Below are 19,080 nucleotides of genomic sequence, written 5' to 3'. Positions count from 1 at the left end.
TATTGGATAGTAACAGCATAACCAGGTTGGAAAATCCCTTTCTCATTTTTATAGTGTGACTCATCAGCACACAAAATTAGATCAGGATTAGTCAAAGTGGTGTCTTGTAAATCAGGATGCAGTGTCACGAAATGGGACATTATTACCTCACAGTCGTGGGGTTCACCTTCATCAGGCAGGGGTTGTAGCTGGAGGGATTAAGGACGTTGCCACATTTAAGATGTAAATTAGGCAGCAAAAGCAGACGGATCTTAGAGGAGGAGTCGGCTTGCAGAGAAATACTGAGTCGATTCAGAGTTAAGAAGGCTTAGGGCCGCATGTGAAGTGTATAAATAAATGTCATTTCCTAAGGCTTCTACCAACTTTGTAGCTAGGGCTGTTGCCTTAAGGCGGTTGGGATAGGCAGGAGCAACTGAGTCCAGCTGTATGCTGTCCAAGGCAGTAGGTCTGTATTCATTGCCATGTTCTTGCACAAGCATTTCCTGGGCTTGTGTTTTTCTGTCATGCACAAATAAGGGGAAGGGTTTTGAATAGTTAGGTGGCTCGAAGACACGCAGTTCTTGCTGTGCTTGTTTTCGTCATAGAAAGGCCTGCTCATGTTTATCCTCCCAAGGCAGGCATCCAGGGACTGAAATTTTAGTAAGTTCATAGAGTGGAGAAGCCAATAGAGAAAAATTAGGAATCCATAGTCTGCAATAGCCAGCCAGACCTAGAAATACATTCACTTTAAAGAGTACGAGTAAAGCCAAATGGCTTTTAGGGACTTCAGGGATGAACAAAGGTTTACAACAGTGAACCACCTTGAGTCAGGTAGAACTTGCTACAAAAGGGTGTTTGGGCTTGGAAAAACTGAGAAACAGGGAATAGCTATCTTGTGTGTGTGTGTGTGTGTGTGTGCTTAAGATTTTTTTTTTTTTTTAAGTCATCTCTACACCCAATATGGGGCTTGAACTCACAACCCCGAGATCAAGAGTCACATGCTCTACTGATGGAGCCAGCCATGGGCTGTGAATAGCTGCCTTGTTAATAGCTCTCAAGTCCTGGACAAATCTCAAGTCCTCATTAGGTTTCTGGACTGGAAAGATGGGTATGTTACAGGGGCTGGGACAAGGAATGATTAGGTCTTCTACTATTGGTGTGAGGCTTTGTGTGGATATTGATGGATAATAGATATTATCGGCCATTTGGGAAGAGGATATTGAGGCCATTTGGGAAGAGGTTTAGTTATGTCTATCTGCATTTTTATAGGCTCTGAACTTTTTATTCTCCCAATGTCAGTATTAGAAGTAGCCCCCAGAGGGGCGCCTGGGTGGCTCAGTCAGTTAAGCATCCGACTCATGATTTCGGCTCAGGTCATGATCTCGGGGTCATGAAACTGAGCCGCATGTTGGGCTCCGCGCTCAGCTCAGAGTCTGCTTGAGATTCTGCTTGAGATTCCCTCTGTCCCTCCCCCCACTTGTGCTCCCTTTCTCCCTCTCCCTCAAATAAATAAAATCTTTTTTTAAAAGAGCAGAGGCCCACAGATTTTTGGGCATCTTGATTAAATCAGGAGACTTTGTTGAAATTCTTCCTCTTCTGTGTCAAGGACATTGTAGGGAACATAAAAGATCAGGTTCAGGTTGGTCAAGAAATTCTAAGGTGAGGTCTCCATTGGAGGCAAAATGTATTATCCCGTTTAATTTAGAAAGGAGATCTCTACCTAAAAGATTAACTGGGGCTGTATCACACAGCAAAAAGGAATGTTTTTCAGTGAAAGGTCACAGAGTCATTTGTACTGCTTGAGATAGAAACTCTCTCTGAATTTTATTAGATAACCTTCCTATGGAAACCTTCTTTTCACTCTGAGGGATTTGTTGTCCTATGAGAGTGGGGTTTAAAATAGTAAGCGTAGCTCCAGTAGCTACCAGAGTTCGGCATTATTTCCCATTCATTTTAATTTTAGTCTCCCCTACACTGTTTAAGGGGATTACTGGTGGCAGAGTAATCTGGAGGGTCCCTTGGAGTCCCATCTACTCTGGGCAGGGACCATATGGGGGCCTCTTTTGGGGGCAGATACAAAGGCATTTGAGTTGATGTGGAAGAATTTGTATTGGGCCTCAGAGGACAATCTCTTTTCCAGTGTCCCACTTGATTACAATAGAGACATTGATTTCTGGGCCAGGGTTTTGATAATGGACCCCTAGGAAGGTGTAATGCTGGAGGCCCAGGTATCATTTTAAGTCTCTGGCCTTGGGGCTGTAGTGGCTGTAAGGCCAATAGTTGGGTGAACTTTTTTATGGTCTTGCTTCAAAGTCCTTTCAAAGTGCTCAGTTGTGGTCATGACATCAGTCCAACTGGTGGCTTCCCATCCTATTTTCTGCCTTTTTATCAATCCACTAATCTCAAGAGATAATCCATTTATAAATAGGGCAGCTAGAGCAGGTTGGGTGACCCAGTTTATTGTATGGAACCTGGAGGCTGTAGGAAGACAGCTTCCATGGAGGGTTTTAAAGTCTGCCACAGGTTCATCTTTCTTTTGTTTGCATGTTTGAAAAATAAACCAGTCAATGTGGCCAGGGAAGACTCTAGGAATGGCTTTTTAAAAAAAGATGTATTATTATTATTATTTTTGAGAGAGAGAGAGAGAGATGGAGGGGGAGGGGCAGAAGGAAAAGGAGAGAGAGACTCCCAAGCAGGCTCCACGCCCAGTGCAGAGCCTGATGCAGGCCTGATCTCAGGACCCTGAGATCACAACTTGAGTTGAAATCGAGTTGATGCTCAACCCTCTGAGCCACCCAGGTGCCCCTAGATTTTTTTATTATTATTTTTTTAATTTTTTTATTATTTTTAAGTAATCTCTCCACCCAACGTGGGGCTCCCCAACTTACAACCCTGAGATCAAGAGTCTCGTGTTCTACTGCCTGAACCAGCCAGGTGCCCCTAGGAATGGCTTTGAAAAGATCAGTTACTACATTGCAAGCATTGCAAGCTTTTTCTGGTCCATGAGGGGAACATATTGAAGACTGAGGATCTCGAATATCATTCTCGGGGTTTTGCCATTTTGCTTCCTGCATCCATTTTTGGGCTTCAACAGGTCCTACCAACATGCGTACAAGCTCATAAAGATGTGGCCGCCTGGGTCATAGGCCCCAAGAATGACTCTTAAATTTTTCAAAAGCCATTCGGGGATCCTCCCTAGGGTTAGGACATTTCTTTAACTATGGCTCTTAGTTCGGCCTTTGACCAAGGAGTGATCGCCTGCAATCTGGGTTGGTTTTATCTTAAAGGGGAATTGTTTAATAGTCTCTTCAGAGTGGAAAGGCAATTCAGATAGAGAATTAGTAGAACATGAGTACTCAGTTAAATGAGGGTAGAAGGGGGCAGTAGGAGTCACATCAGTCTTATTGTCTTTTAAGGTGTCTTGTGTCTTTAATTTTTCATTAGCTTTTTGCAATGAATTTTTTAATGAAGCAATTTTGAAATATTGAAGACTTTTGAAAGCTTCTACATACCAATTAAAATAGGCATCTCGGGGTGCCTGGGCGGCTCAGTCGCTAAGCGTCTGCCTTTGGCTCAGGTCATGATCCCAGGGTCCTGGGATCGAGCCCCGCATTGGGCTCCCTGCTCCGTGGGAAGCCTGCTTCATCCCTCTCCCACTCCCCCTGCTTGTGTTCCTTCTCTCGCTATGTCTCTCTCTCTCTGTCAAATAAATAAAATCTTAAAAATAAAATAAAATAAAATAAAATAAAATAGGCATCTCATCCCATTTGTTTAAATCAGGAACCCCAGCTTTCCAGGGCACTTCTTAAATGAAGAATCTTGTCTAATTGGAACATTCCCCATAATGGCCATGTTATTCTAGTTTGTTTTTAGTAAGATTTTTGCCATTTTTGTCAATATCCACAGCTTCCATGACTGTAGTTCTTAGATGTAAAATAAATAGGTGGCTGGAATGTGGGTATGTTCAACTTTTTAGAATTTAAAGACCCATTCTTCTCCTTCTCCTCCTCCGCCTTCCTCTTCTTCCTCCTCCTTCCTCCTCCTCCTCCTTCTCCTTCTCCTTCTACTCCTTCCCCTTCTTCTCCTCCTTCTCCGCCTCCTTCTTCTTCCTGCTAAGTTTTTAGGTCTCTCGGAACCAAGCCACTATCTAAGAGGGGTGTGCTGCTGGGTTGGAGGTTGTGCGGTGTTTTACAGTGTACCTTCCTTGAATGGAGATTTTTCTTGAACTTGGTGGGTAATCTAGTGTCAATCTAACTCATTCCACGACCAACTTATCCTAACACAAGAGCTTTGGGTTAGCTGGCAAGCACTCTAATAACTTTTTTTTTAAGATTTTATTTATTTGCGGGACAGAGAATGAGAGACAGAGAGCATGAGAGGGGGGAGGGTCAGAGGGCAAAGCAGACTCCCAGCTGAGCAGGGAGCCCGATACGGGACTCGATCCTGGGACTCCAGGATCATGACCTGAGCCGAAGGCAGTCGCTTAACCGACTGAGCCACCCAGGCGCCCCGCGCTCTAATAACTTTTTTTTAAGATTTTATTTATTTGCGGGACAGAGAATGAGAGACAGAGAGCATGAGAGGGAGGAGGGTCAGAGGGCGAAGCAGACTCCCTGCCGAGCAGGGAGCCCGATGCGGGACTCGATCCCGGGACTCCAGGATCATGACCTGAGCCGAAGGCAGTCGCCTAACCAACTGAGCCACCCAGGCGCCCCGCGCTCTAATAACTTTTAAGTGCTCAACCCATGCCCACCAAATTTGTGGCTTTTTGGCTTCTGAGGTCCCTGTTAGCAATAACTTTTATTTAGACAAACAAACATGTGACCGAAACACACCAGCAGTAACCAAGAGATGTTACTGTGGACTGGCCAACAGAGGGTCCTGTGTGCACCACCAGCAATTCCCAACTTGGAACTGGATACTGGGGAAAGGACTAAAACAGCAAACCCCAAAATGAAGACTGCAGACTGGACTGGGTTTCCAAAAAGGGGAATTGCAAACTGGGAAGCCAGGAAGACAGTGGAGCTCAGAACTAAAAGGAACTTACCCACAGTCCTTGGAAACAGTGAGAAAGACAGAGAACTCAAAAGGGTTCGTGGGCATCATGTTTGTGTTTCTTTGTCCCCAAAGTCGTTGCAAGTCTCTTTTGTCCCACTGGATGCCACCAAATCTGTTAAAAAATGAAATTCAAAGGAGTAAATAATCAAATTAGCTTTATTCAATGATTTATGAATTGGACAGCATCCCATATAGCAAATAGAAAGGAGCTCTGAGGGGTGCCGGGGTTTTCAGAGTCCCGGGATCGAGCTCCACGTTGGGTTCCGTGCTCAGCAGGGAGTATGCTTCTCCCTCTCCTGCTCCCCCTGCTTGTGCTCCCTCTCTCTCTCTCTTTCTGTCAAATGAATAAATAAAATCTTAAAAAAAAAAAAAAAGAAAGGAGCTCTGAGAAGTTGTACAAAATGGAAGGACTTTTTAGGCAGAAAGGGGTGGAAAATGGAAGTTTCTAACAGAGAGTAGACTGTTTCAGGCAAGGTTACCTTCCTTTGGGAGAGGAGTGGGGGGGTTCTATCATGCAGATCACCTTACTAGTGCTGATCAGGTGATTCCAGATTGACTGGTTAAAGGTCACATTCCTGGGACAGGCTGAAACTGCAGTTAGGATCTTGATTTGCTGTCATGGGGGCAAGTGACTCCATGTTGAGCCTGTGGTTTGTTTGTTTTTAACACCGTTATGCTGAAGTGAGCAGAGCTAGGGTGTTTTGTTGGATTGCTTAGTTTACTCTAGGGGAATATATTAAAACGAGTCACTCGTCATATTTTCATGTCAAGTTATCTTCAGTGTGGGATGATGTAAGATCAAAATGGCACTGCATGAGTTAGGCGGACATTGCAGGGCTGGTCCACAGGCCAGAGCACCAGGAGGGCCCATAAGCAACCAACAGTGCAGGGTCCCTCTGTAATTCAGGAGGTCAGTTCTAGACATCCCAGAGGACAGCAAGCAGCCAAATTTGTGCCCTACTTAAAAATACTTCAGCCAGCTGCCCACAATGCCCTCCAGAGTTCTCCCATTTTCATTTTTCTTTTACTTCTGATTATGTGCCCTTAACATCTCTCTTTAGCATTTTGTAGCTTTAAACTTCCTTAGGGACTCCTGGGGGGCGCTCAGTCGGTTAAGTGTCTGCCTCCGGCTCAGGTCATGATCCCAGGATCCTGGGATCAAGTCCCTCATCAGACTCTTTGCTCAGCAGGGAGCCTGCTTCTCCCTCTGCCTGCCGCTCCTCCTGCTTGTGCTCTCTCTCTCTCTCTCTGTCTGACAATAAATAAATAAAATCTTTAAAAAAAATAAACTTCCTCTAAATTGGGACTAGTGATCTTTTAAGGAAGAGAATGTATCTGGGGCCCTCTTGAAAGTTGATTTTATCAATATTTAAAGTAATGCAAAGCCCATAAAGCACTTCCTTTGCTTGCATTGAGGCAATAATATACAAATTATGTTCTTAAAAGCGTGATCCCTTTATTCTTAGAACTGATCTAAAATGGACAAGAATAACTTTTCGTTGATTTGTTTGTTCACAGACTATCCGATGACTCTTGCCTCAAAAAAGATTTCTATATCAGTCAGAATAAATATGTTACGCTGTAGTAACATACAACTTCCCAATTCCCAGTGATTTAAAACAACACAAGATATTACATGAGTGCCGAGAGGCTCCACTCTGTGTTGCCCTCCTGGCCCCAGGCTAATGGAGCCAGTCCTCTCCAGAATATTGTTTATTGTTCATTGGCAAAGGGAAAACAGCCCTCTAGACAGCCTTACACTGGCAATTAAAAACTCAGTCCAGAAGTGATACATGTCCTTTCTGCCTTTTGGCTGGAACTAGTCACATGACCACACGCTCAACAATGTGGGTGGAGGCCTGTGGAGTGAGGGATGGGGGAGTGGAGAGGCAGAGGATTGGAGGTAGCGGGGTAGAGGGGTGGTGTGCATTCCTGCCTTGTCGCTTGAAGGCAGAGCACTGAAACCCTTTGGTGGGCAGCATTAGGGACTACCTGAGTGCCCCCAACTCAAACCCCTTAGCCCTAATTCAGCCTGCTCTGTCACCGCCTTAACCCCGTGCCTGTGACTCCTCCAGCCCTTCCCACTATCCAGTCCCTGCTTGGCATTCTACAGCTTACCTCTTTTTTACATCCTTACTTTCTTCCCCAGTAGCCAATGAGCCAAGCACACCTCCTGACGTCATCTTTAATCCTTATCACAACTTTCAAGGTAAATATGTGATTTCTTCTACAGAGACTGGCTCTCCGTTCACCAAATCCACGTCCTCTTTTCCTCTGGGCACAGAGATGAACCACATTTCCCAGCCTCCTTTGCACATAGATAGGTATGGCCACAGAGTGTAACAGCACCATTTCTAGGCCTAGCCCATGAAAACCTCCCATAACACTCCTCTTTCCTCTTCCACCCGCTGGATGCCAAAGCCCAGGGGATTTTGGAAGCCAGTACTGAAGACAGAAGACCCGCTCCCTTCCCACCAACTTGGGTCCTGTAACGACTGTACAGAGCAGAGCCCCGCCTCTCCAATCCAGGAGCATCCGCAGGGCACTCCTGTAAGGGAACAATGAACTTTTGTTATTGCACTAGCATTACCCTAATACCCTCCAACTTTACAAAGGAGATTAAGAAACTTGCTGAAGGGTTGCCTATTTGTTTAAACAATCTCTCATTGGACATTAAACATCCTGGGGAAGCTGCTTGAGGATTCTACAGCAGGTATGAATTGTACACTCCTCTGGGAAGTATGAGAGCTGCGGGGCTCTGGTTGGGTCTGGGCTACGGTGCCACAGCCGTGCCACACTGGGAAGGATGCTCGGCGCTCGCTTCTCTTTTCTGTTTTCCCTTTCCTTGTCAATCCAAGTGCTGATGGACAGCCTGGTGCCCAGAGAGCAGAACGCTGTGACAGCCTTCAGCACTCTATTGCTGATGGAAATCTCTGCTTGGGGCTCGGTTTCCCTGGCGCATGACTGCGGTCTTCTTCACGCTGAGCCCAGCGTGCGTACACTGCAGGAACTTGCAATATTTGCATGCCTTTTTGCAGATGCGCTCCAGGAGTGGAGACATCAGCAACCACTGGATTATAATCAAAAGGTCCCATCAAAAGGTTAGCCTGGAGATGGTGGGGCATCTTTACAAAGGGCTAAGGGAACAGGGAGGTTAAATGCATAAAAGAAATTCTGGAAGGTGACCTCCAAGGGCTCAGTGGATTCCTGAAGTGGGCTTTGAAATATTCTGTCTTTATTTAATTAAAATTAAAATAGTACAACATGCTTGTTGCAACGCAGTCCATACTTACTTCTGAAGTATGCCAAGTGAAAACACTGAAGTTCAATTTGCATCTGAAGCCTACTCCTCCCAGGTAATTTACCATTTTTGGTAGTTGGTATGCATCCTGGAAATGTTTGTTTATTTATTTATTTATAAGATTCATTGATTTATTTTAGGGGGGGAGAGGGAGGATGAATCTTTTTTTTTAAATTTTATTATGTTATGTTAGTCACCATACATTACATCATTAGTTTTTGATGTAGTGTTCCATGATTCATTGTTTGCGTATAACACCCAGTGCTCCATGCAGAACGTGCCCTCTTTAATACCCATCACCAGCCTAACACATCCCCCCACCCCCCTCCCCTCTAAAACCCTCAGTTTCTCAGAGTCCATAGTCTCTCATGATTCGTCTCCCCCTCCGATTTCCACCCCCTTAATTTTTCCCTTCCTACTATCTTTTTTTTTTTTTTAACATATAACGTATTATTTGTTTCAGAGGCACAGGTTTGTGATTCCTCAGTCTTACACGATTCACAGCGCTCACCATAGCACGTACCCTCCCCAATGTCTGTCACCCAGCCACCCCATCCCTCCCACCCCCCACCACTCCAGCAACCCTCAGTTTGTTTCCTGAGATTAAGAGTCTCTTATGGTTTGTCTCCCTCTCTGGTTTCATCTTGTTTCATTTTTTCCTCCCTTCGAGGGAGAGTGAATCTTAAGCAGGCTCCATGCCCAGCATGGAGCCCAATGCGGGGTGGGGGGGGGCTCCATCTACCTCACAACCCTGAGATCATGACCTGAGCCGAAACCAAGGGTTGGATGCTTAAGTGAATGCGCCACGCAGGCGCCCCTATTTATTTATTTATTTATTTATTTATTTATTTATTTATTTATTTATTTGACAGAGAGAGACACAGCGAGAGAGGGAACACAAGTAGGAGGAGTGGGAGAGGGAGAAGCAGGCTTCCCGCAGAGCAGGGAGCCCGATGTGGGTCTCGATCCCAGGACCCTGGGATCATGACCTGAGCCGAAGGCAGACACTTAACGACTGAGCCACCCAGGCGCCCCCTATTTATTTATTTTTAAATAATCTCTATATCCAACGTGGGGCTCGAACTTGCAACCTTGAGATCAAGAGTCACATGCTCTACCCACTGAGCCAGTCAGGCGCCCCTAGAAGTCTTTAAATATAAACGAATGTTTGCAACTTCTTGAAGAGCTTGTCAATCTATGCAGTGTCAGCTATTTACAGCTAATGTTTCTCAGACTTTTACTGGGTGCCAGGCTCCTCTCAATGCACTTTTCCTGTTTTCTCATTTAATCTGAAAAAAAAGAAAAAGGCCTTGACTGTGATCCTGTTATCAGCTACGTGTTATAAAGGAGGACCCTGAAGTGCAGAAGGGTTGAGTAATTGCCCCAGGCCACACACCCAATAAATGGTAAAGGCGGACTTGGAACCCAAGTGGTTGGGCTACACAGCCCAAGCAGTAATAACTCAACCATGCCACTTTTCAGCTAGTAAATGGGCAGAGTTACAGAATGGGGTACATTCCATATAGTGGGCCATGGACGAACCCAATTATTTTAGGCTTAAGGAATTGGAAATAAGGACATGCAAATATTGACCCGAGTACTTTCCTATCTTCCCTGAGCCTTAGTGATTTCAACTATAAAATATGGCTAGCAGGCCAGATGTTTCTGAGTATTGGTATTAATGAGTCAACAATTCTAAAGGGTCATGGAAGTGTCTAAAATTATCCCATTTATCTGAAGAATCAGCTTACTTTCATTTGTGCTCCACCTCAGCAGAAAAGTCGTTGGAGGACGAACGGCTGCTGAGATTACTCTGCTGCTTGTATTAGGGATAATTCAATTCCCTATATGTTCAAGGCTGTTAATCTTTGATTTTCACTTTTCCCAGCAGATACAACGGCTCCCTTTTGGCTTTCAAAACACCCTGTGACTCCCCATAATCCACTTTGCAATAATTGCTCTAAAGTGTTCTGCTTTAGTCTTTCTAATTTTTTTTAAAGAGAAAATTATTTTGTGCTTACCAATTTATATCTCAGCAAAATTTTTACTGTACGGTTAACCTACCGACAATTTTGTTCTCCTACCACTAAGGGGCGCTGTTTCATTGATTTTTTTTTTTTTTTTGAGGGGGGCGGGGGTGGAGGGTGCTTCAGCTGAAGTCCCTTCTGTGTTGGTATCTGAGTAGTTGAAATTTGGCTTTTACATACTGCCATTAAAATGCATCCAATTATTTGAGACAAAAAATAAACAAGAAACCTTAGTATTAAACAATACCTTTATTCAAGGAGCTCAAAGGTCTGGATGCTCTGAAATTAATTAGAAACCAAGCTTCATTGATTAATACAGAAGAGAAAAAGAAAATCCATTATGTCTTGAAGCAGACTAGAAAAAAAATTCAGTTATATGGATAGCCATTTATAATTCAAAAATAGAAACATTACCATTTGTCATTTATTTTTGTTTTGTATTGATGTTATTTGATGAAATTAAATTTTCATCCATCTTGTAGGATTATTATTACCAGTGGAATACCAGTCATGGTATATAGTTATTTCATTGGATGAATGTACTACAAGGACTTTTCCTGTTTATTTTACTGTTTTGTTACTGCATATGTTTGAATTTGTCTTGGTCCTTGCAAGGATGGACTTTGAATTCTAAAGCCTTCTAATTGCAATAGAATTGCAATTAGGTTGTGGAAAAATGGAAAAGAGAATAAGTACTTAGCAATGACCCTAGCCTCCAGGAAGCCTTCCAGGTGTGGGATAAGTATAAACAAAGTATTAAATATCTCAATTTAACCTTTATTATTTAATAAAGAAAAGGCATATGAAACTACATGCTTGCATCTGGTTCTAAAGAAAGAAGCACAAGGGCTAAAAGTTAAAATTACATTTATGCTTAAGTTCCTTTACCTTTTAGACCAGAGCAAGCTCACTCCAACCGCTTGTGTTCAATTTCCATTGACACCTAACTAATTAACCACAAACTCGGCACCTGAAGAAAAAACACTCATTTATTATCTCGCAGTTTCTGCAGGTCAGAAGTCTGGGCTTGGCTGAATTAGGTTCTCTGCTCGGGGTCTCACAAGACTGACATCAAGGTACCGGAGGGGCTGATTCCTTTCTGGAGCTGGGTGGGGCGGGGGCGGGGGGGGGTGTCTTCTTTCAAGCTCACGTGGTTGTTGGCAGAATTCAGGTGCTTGCAGTTGGAGGGCTGAGGCTGCTCTAAGCTCCCAGAGGCCCACGCAGCTCCTGGCCACGTGGCCTCTCCATATGCCCTCTCACACTTTCAATCTTCTCACCGGAAGGACCCAGGCCCTTTAAGGGCTCACCTGATTCCATCAGGCCCAGCCTGAGGATGATCTTTTACTTTCAGGTCAACTGATCTGGGAACTTAATTGCCTCTGCAAAACCCCTTCACTGCAGCATCTAGATTAGTGTTTGAATAACGTGCACCAGGGCACAGGAACCCGGGGGTGGGGGAGTGGTCCATCTTGGAATTCTGCCTGCCTGTCTTAGTCCGTCAGGCTGCTACAGCAAAATACTACAGGCTGAGTGACTTACAAACAATAGAAATTTAGTCCTCACAGCTCTGGAGGCTGGAAGTCTGAGGTCAGGGAGCCAGCATGATCTGCTGAGGCCCCTCTTCTGGGTTGTAGACTTCTCCTTGTAGCTTCATAGGGTGCAAGCGGGTGGCCAGCTCTCTGGAGCCTCTTTTATAAGGCATTAACCCCATTCATGAGGGTCCTACCTTCATGGTTTGAGCGCACCCCAAAGGCCCCATCTACCATTAGTACCATTACCCTTAGGGATCAGGATTTCGACATATGAGTTTTGGAAGGACGCAAACATTCAGACCCTAACATTACCATAATGATTTACAATAAACATTTGAACTCAATAAATTATATTTATTTATTTTTATTTATTTATTTTATTTTTATTTTTTTTAAAAGATTTTATTTATTTATTTGAGAGAGAGAGAATGAGATAGAGCACGAGAGGGGGGAGGGTCCGAGGGAGAAGCAGACTCCCCGCCGAGCAGGGAGCCCGATGCGGGACTCGATCCCGGGACTCCAGGATCATGACCTGAGCCAAAGGCAGTCGCTCAACCAACTGAGCCACCCAGGCGCCCCTCAATAAATTATATTTAAAACTATGGTATTAAGTATCTGAGAGCAGCATAGATGATGTTCTTAAAAAAGAAGAGAACCAAGACTGTCATCCAGAAGCTATACAAAAATTAATGAGATAATGCAATGCTGTCATGGTTAGTTCAAGCTAAGGGGAGGGGAAAACTCCACCAATACAAACCTGCATTCTATTAGTCTTAAGTAGCATCTATTTACACTGGGCCCAGGATTCACTCAGGAATCACTGCGTGGAGTCCAGCGCCTTCTGCTAACACAGGATCAACTTGGAGAGGGCGGTATGTCTGGGGGGTCATGGGGGTAAGAACCATCTTCTTTTATTTCCCCCTTAGTTCTTGCCTAAGAGGAGGGATGCTGTATCCTTCAGGTTAGGATCCTCTCTTAAAACCCCACTGTGACAGGTGACAGAGGTTCTGGCATTTTTTTTTTTTAAGATTTTATTTATTTATTTGAGAGAGAGAGAATGAGAGAGAACACATGAGAGGGGATAGGGTCAGAGGGCAAAGCAGACCCCCCGCCGAGCAGGGAGCCCGATGCGGGACTCGATCCAGGGACTCCAGGATCATGACCTGAGCCGAAGGCAGTCGCTTAACCAACTGAGCCACCCAGGCGCCCGGTTCTGGCATTTTTTGAAGATTTGAATTTTAAATGTAAAATGTCATGATCATGGGCATCCTTCATTATGCGGCTAGCTGCCGTCATCAAACCCGAGAGAGTGGAGGTGGCCAGTGTGTACTGCCTTGCTTCCATGTAGAATTGTGATGGGGTCAGAGCCATGACTAAAGAAACTTCTCTGATTGCAGTGTTTGGATGGCGGGAAAGCAGCAGGGTTTTTTTTTTTTACTTTTTTTTTTTTCTGTTAAATGTGACATTTTAAGAGATATCATTAAAAAATATTCTTCTGTCCAGGAGAGAAAAGGCTTGGATCTTCAATATCTTTCATTGGAACTATAATGCTCTTGTTACATTTACCATTTTAGCCTTCAAGGCCTTATCTTTTCTGGCTTGGAGAACTGAAGGCGTTTTGATCCTCTTCCAATTCCACAAACAATGTTCTTTAATCAGCTTGAGACATCACTGTTGATCAGAGAAAAGCACTTCCTCCCTCCCTGAAGCGGGCAGCACCTGCCAATCCCCTCATCCAGAGGCAAGAGAGAAGAGCTGTTCTTTGAGCCCACAGAGCACTGTTCTTTCAAATGTACACAAAACCACAGAAAATAACCTGAAACCCATTGCCTCATTAATAGATGCATAGGGGCATTTGTAAACTTAAAAGCGAGGCCGTGGACCCCCCTACCCACCAAACATATTTGTTAGTTCATGCTAGTGTGATATTCATGATATTGAAAACATGATGTTTCATTTCCACTGGGATTCAATTCATCATTTTGGTGAAAATGCAAAAAGGATAAATAACTAAACAGGAGGTAGAAGCGTATTATTAGTCATATCGTTGATTACTACTGAGCAGGCTGTAACAAACCACACTTTCCTCTCTCAAGCTACTTGTTTTAAGCTTGCTTTAATTTTAGAAGGATAGGATATACATACGAATAGATAGGATAGAGACATCACATATACAATATAGACATCACATATATGTAAAATAAGTCATGATTGTCTGGGTTCTGCTGTGGTAACAAATACCCCTCAAATCTCAGTAGTTTAGAGTGACAAAGGTTTATTTTTTGTTCACATTGTATGTCCTTCTGCTCTGTGTTGTCCTTATCAAGAGACCTAGGTTGTTGGAGGCTTCCCGTAGTGCTTCTGCAATTGGTTGGTAGGGGAAAAAGAATCAAATTGTGTGCTTGCTCTTAAAGCTTCCACTTGAAAACGATGCATGTGACATCTGATAACATATCACTAGCCTAAACCAGTCACTTGGTCACACTCCATTCCAGTGGCAAGAGATAGAGAAGCCAGAATGGAACTAAGGACAGACAGACAGACACATTTTAAGGTGAAGATTGTGAAGGAGGGAAATAAATTCTATTATAGCCAAGGGAAGAGAGTCAACTTTGATTTATCACTGTAATATGGTTACGTCAGTAAGTTTGGAATCAGTGAAAACGATACAGGCAATATTCATAGACTATGTTGCCGTTGCTGAGAAGGGTAAGTCAGATCTTTATGTACAGACATGCAAATATCCCCGAGAAATACTGAATTTGAAAAAGAGCAAGTAGCGAATACCACGATCTCATTTATCTTAAAAGACACAAAAACATCTAAATAACATTTGTGCGTGTGTGTGTGTGTGCGTGTGCGTTAAGTGCATAGAAAAAGGCCTAGAAGAGTTGTTCCCAGTTACTATTCACATAGGGAATACAGAGGGATTTGTGTGCCGTGTAGGGGACTATCAGCCTTTTCACTTTACATAATCCTGCGTTGTCTGAATTAATTACATCCATTTATTCATGTATTACTTGTTGTATTAGTTTCCTAGGGCTGTCTTAACAAATTACCACACACTTGGCAAAACAGAAATGTACTCTTTCATAGTTCTGGAGGCCAGTGGTCCAAAATCTGTCAAGACCATACTCCCTCTGAAGGCTCTCGGGAGAGTCTGTTCCTTGCCTCTTCCAGCTGCTGGTGGCATTCCTTGACTCGTGGCCACGTCACTCCAATCTCTGCCTCCACGATCTCATTGCTTCCTCCTCTTCTGTGTGTCTCCTCTGTGTGTCTCTCATAAGGATGTTTGTCATTAGATTTAGGAGCCACCTGCCCAGAATGATCTCATCTCAAGATCCTTAAGACTCTTTTTCCAAATAAGGTCACATTCCCCGGTTCCAGAGATGAAGATGGGGACATATTTTGGGGGGGGGGGAGAGCATCATTCAGTCCACTCCGCATGTATAATGTGAAAAAAATTCAAAGGAAAAGATAGAAAAAAAAAATCATTATGAACAGTGATTACTTCTAGAGGGAAAAATTTCCAAATTTTCTATGGTGGACCTATATAACATTTACAGTCAGAAAACACAATCAAAATGATAGAGCAAGAATAACGACCACTATTGCAACAAAGCAAAACATGGCAGGTCCTACTTCATAGACCCAATTAACAAATGACCCTGACACATCAGAAAGGAGTGGAAAGGTCCTATCCTTACACTCAGTGATGAAGCCAAGTGGGTGAGCTTAGACTTAGGGCCAGGGGCCCTACATCAGCCATGGGTTCTTAGAGCCCCAGAGACCTAAGCCTTCTCTCATGCAAGGTAGAGAATTAACCTGGGACCAGTGCCCGGGAGAAGCTATCACCTACCTCATCAGAAGAGGGGAAAGACTTTCCTGGCGGTGGCTTATAGAAATTAAAATTTTTTTTTCCCCAAAGAAGCAACATTATTGAGTGGAGGTTATTTTGGGCCAGTTTTAGCCCCCTGATAGGACTTGTTTCATCTGCATTGTGTATCAGATTTTTTCAAGTTAGTTGCCAACTATTGTCACATAAAATGTTGGTTTTTGGCTTCTCCTGATCTGCTGTATGGAGCGTGTATTCTTCCATAGCAACCATCCGCCGGAGCTGGGGGTGGGTGGTGGTTCCCTTTAGATGGGACACGCGCAACACAGTTTCGATCATTCTGTATTTTCCTGACCTGGCTCTCTTCATTTCCACTGTCCACTACAGGCTTTTGAGTTTGCAAGCCCCTGATGAATAGCGTAAAAAATTGCTCTGTGGTATTAGAGTGCAGTACGTTATGGGTTAAGCGGGCCCGTGTACCCTCTTTCTTCGAGGGAAAAACGTGTTCTAAGTTCCAAATAGCCAACAAATGAACTTGAAACACAGAACCTGTTCTCTTTTTTTTTTTTTTTTTTTTAGATTTTATTTATTTTTTAGAGAGCGAGAGAGAAACAGCATGAGAGGGGCAAGGGTCAGAGGGAGAAGCAGGCTCCCCGCCGAGCAGGGAGCCCGATGTGGGACTCGATCCCAGGACCCTGAGATCATGACCCGAGCCGAAGGCAGTCGCTTAACCAACTGAGCCACCCAGGCGCCCCAGAACCTGTTCTTAAATTGGCGACTCCTCTACAGTGATGTTTTATAGTCTGCCTAAACAAGTAATGGAAAATGCATATCCATATATGCACTCAGATATCAGAAATTCAATTCCATGGGCTATTTGGGAACGAAGTTTCAAAATTCTGCTGAGAATGATTATGTTGTCTGAGTCTGCATACGGGGGTGTTTTGTGTGCGTCCGTGGGAGCACGGACGTGCTCTGCCTCCACTTGGCCGGAGCCTGTCCTAACCCCAGCAGTGGGGATTACTCAGTCATGAGCCCAAACTAGCCTCATCATGATGGGGTCACAATCCAGGATCTCTACAGAATCTCCTTGCTGGGATCTGCGTTGACTCATGGCAGGTGTTTCCAGTGAAGCTCCTGAATTTTTAATTTGAGTTGAGCCATTGAGGTGAGAGGAAGTGTTGCCTCATCTGGGGCAGGAGCCTTTTTTGAGAGGCAGTCCCCCCTTTTTTTTTTGTAAGTTCCAGAACAGACCGCTAACTTTCAAGATCTCCCTGGAGAGAATGTTCTTCAGGCTTTCTCCTCTCAAACTGGTAAGTATTCTGTGGGCACCTACTCTGTTCAGGACACTACGCTAGGGCAACAAGGAAGTGGGGACCTGAACGATGCTTGCAGACCAAAGAGCTTTCAACCTGATCTGGAAGTGGGGACACAAAGAGGAAAAACATTATAGTAAAGCACAGGGTCCTGTAAAACAGAAGAGAAGCCACAAGTAATGACCCATAAATTGCCAAGTGGGCAGTGGAGACTCTAGGTGTATTGTATGTACCTTCAGGAAAGAGGAATATTATTCTGGGCCAGGTGAGGGCCAAGCAGTGGAGGTGGTGACTGAGCCGAGCCTAAGCAGAGCAGAAGGCGAAACACCAAGCAGACGCGGCAAACGGAAGGTGGCTTGGGCCATAGAGAATTGGGTCAGAGAGGTTAAGACAGCAGGACCGTGACTTGAATGACAGGGTACTCAATCCTGGACTTTGTTGTATAGACAGTGGGGACCCCAGAAAGTTTTTAGCAGAGGAATGGTATGATCCAAGTAGTACATTAGAAGATCAATCAGGAGGTGATTATCAGGATGGTTTGGAGGTAGGAGGAGATGAGAGCAGGAGTGAGGCCAGGAGGGAAGCTCCTGGGGAGGAGAAATGGCTTAGCCTTGGATAGGTCAGAGGGGCTTGAAAAGACGGGTTAGATGGGGAGAGTCCTAAAGGGCTTGGTGGCAGACAGATTGCAATGAACAGGGAAGAGGAGGAGGAGAAGGTAGAGGGATGCCTGTAGGTTTGGAGCTGGAAACCAGGATGGCTGGGGTGCCATGGGCTGAAAGAGCCACATGTGGTGGGAGGTCCGCTGGGAAATGGCAAGAGGAGCAGATTAATTTGAGTCCTGTATTGAGGCCCTGATGGGGCCGCCAGATGCGATGATCCAGCTCGGGTCCCACATTCTCAGCTGCTTGCTGGTGGTTTCCACCTGCATATGTTTATCTCTTAATTTCAAGCTCAATAGGCTCAATACCTGTAATCGCATAGGACCTATTGTGGATGCTGAAGCACGTGGTAGACCTCCAAGCCCCTCATGCTTCCTCCAGCCGGTGGCCAGTAATCTCCGATCAAGCAGACTGCCCACTGTGTCGCCTTCCTGGTTGAGTGAGTGTTTTATATCCGAACGATTTGAAAAACGTGTAGTGTTTATTCCAGCCCATGTCTCCACCTTTGGGAAGATCCACTGGACCTCTGAAATTCAACAAGCTCTTTTGACTATGCTTCCCAGGTTCACCACTCCCCGCTGTCGGGAAGTCCTTTCTTATGCTTACTTTCCATTGCTCCCAGGGAGCTTTGACCTTTGAAATGGAGTTCTGATGTGTCTCCCCAACCTTTCAGCTAGGCCCTCTTGAAGTCTATGAGCTCATGTGTAGATGGGGCATGGGGTAAGTCAGTTAAAGGAAATACCAGCAGTGACATAATGTTTCTGCTGACCACTTGTTAATTACTGCAAAGCCTTCACCAGAAAGGGGGGAAAACAAAGAAATGGCACCCTGATTGTTTGGGATTGTTGCTAAATGCAAAGACAACATCACCAAGCCACGCCCGGACTTCGGTATGACCGAGGATGTATTATTCCACAGGATTCAGAGTAAAGCAGTCCTCATTCCTTTTTCTTCTTCCTATTCCTTTGTCCTCTTCAATTTTCCCCTGTCAGTCATCAAGTCCTTTTTCTCTGCCCTTTGTGCTCCCTTCACTTCAATCTGCGTCTCCCCTCTTTGCCCCACAACCAGTCTATATTGATATTCATTCCAGAAGAATTACCCAGCCCATTTTGTGGCAGAAAGCCAAGACTGGTGACCGGCGCAACCGTTGGAATATATAAACATGACTCTTTTTCAGGTAGCATCTAAGATGCCAGTCTTAGCAGCCTCATTTTAAAAACTATTTATATTCACAAAAGTCTATAATAGCATTTTTATTGCGTACGCCTGTGATTTGGGCACATTTTTTTCCCCGTGCCAGTTTCTTATTATTGTTCAACACCGACTGCAGCCTTAAATGATAATGAAAACAGAAACACTCCTTTTAAAAGGCG

The sequence above is a fragment of the Mirounga leonina genome, unplaced genomic scaffold (genome assembly GCF_011800145.1).
Source record: "Mirounga leonina isolate KUSES-001 unplaced genomic scaffold, KU_Mleo_1.0 Mir_91, whole genome shotgun sequence".
NCBI lineage: Eukaryota > Metazoa > Chordata > Mammalia > Carnivora > Phocidae > Mirounga > Mirounga leonina.
Note: the sequence above shows the minus strand (reverse complement) of the source record.